This window comes from Octopus bimaculoides, chromosome 30 (genome assembly GCF_001194135.2).
Source record: "Octopus bimaculoides isolate UCB-OBI-ISO-001 chromosome 30, ASM119413v2, whole genome shotgun sequence".
Lineage (NCBI taxonomy): Eukaryota > Metazoa > Mollusca > Cephalopoda > Octopoda > Octopodidae > Octopus > Octopus bimaculoides.
Genome location: NC_069010.1, coordinates 10,079,607 through 10,080,467, shown reverse-complemented (window position 1 = coordinate 10,080,467; position 861 = coordinate 10,079,607).

Sequence of the window (861 nt, the reverse complement as noted above, 5' to 3'; positions counted from 1 at the left end):
CTCCTCCTTCTACTTCCTCTCCCTTTCCTATTGCTTCGTTTTTACATTTCCTTCTTTTCCATTTTCCCCTTTTCTTCTTCTACTCTTCCCCCTCCTCTCCCCTTTCTTCATCTTCTTCTCTTTCGTCTCCTTTATTCTTTTCTTTCTTTTATGTCTCTTCATTTTCTTCCACTTTCTCTCATAATTTTTCTTTTTGTTCTTCTTTTTTCCTCTCCTTCTTTCTCTTTCTTTTTTCCTCCCCTCCTTCTCTTCTCGTTATTCTTCTCTCCGAGGATTTCTTTCTCCTCCACCTCCTCCTCCTCCTCCTCCTCATCTTCTGCATCTTTTCTTTCTTATTCTCCTTCCATTTCCTCTTTTACTTCTTCATTCAGCTCTTCTTCCTTTTCCTCTTCTTATCAATTCCAACCATGACAACCCAAACTGATATTTCCTTTCAGCCTTGGATAACATTAAGCCAACCTGGATATCTTTGTCTTAAGGACATTCAATTTTTTCTCAGAGATTTGGTTGCTATTTCTAGCAGGTCTACCTACCATGTTACGGACTCCCTCAATGGCTCTTACATGTATGTGTGTGTGTGCGTGCGCGAGTGCCTGCATATATGTGTGTGCGCGTGTATATATATATATATATATATGTATGTATACACACACACACACACGTGCAAGCAATAGTGCGTTAAGCTGCGTATAATTGTTTGTTAAATGCTTGCTTAATTACCAGACAAATGTCTGAGTCTTCACACACACACACACACACACTCTGTCTAAATCAAATTCCATTCTCCCGATCAAGTGATCGATTCAGTCACAGTCGACAGGTGTTCGATGGCCAATCACAACGATAACAACAAATACCTAC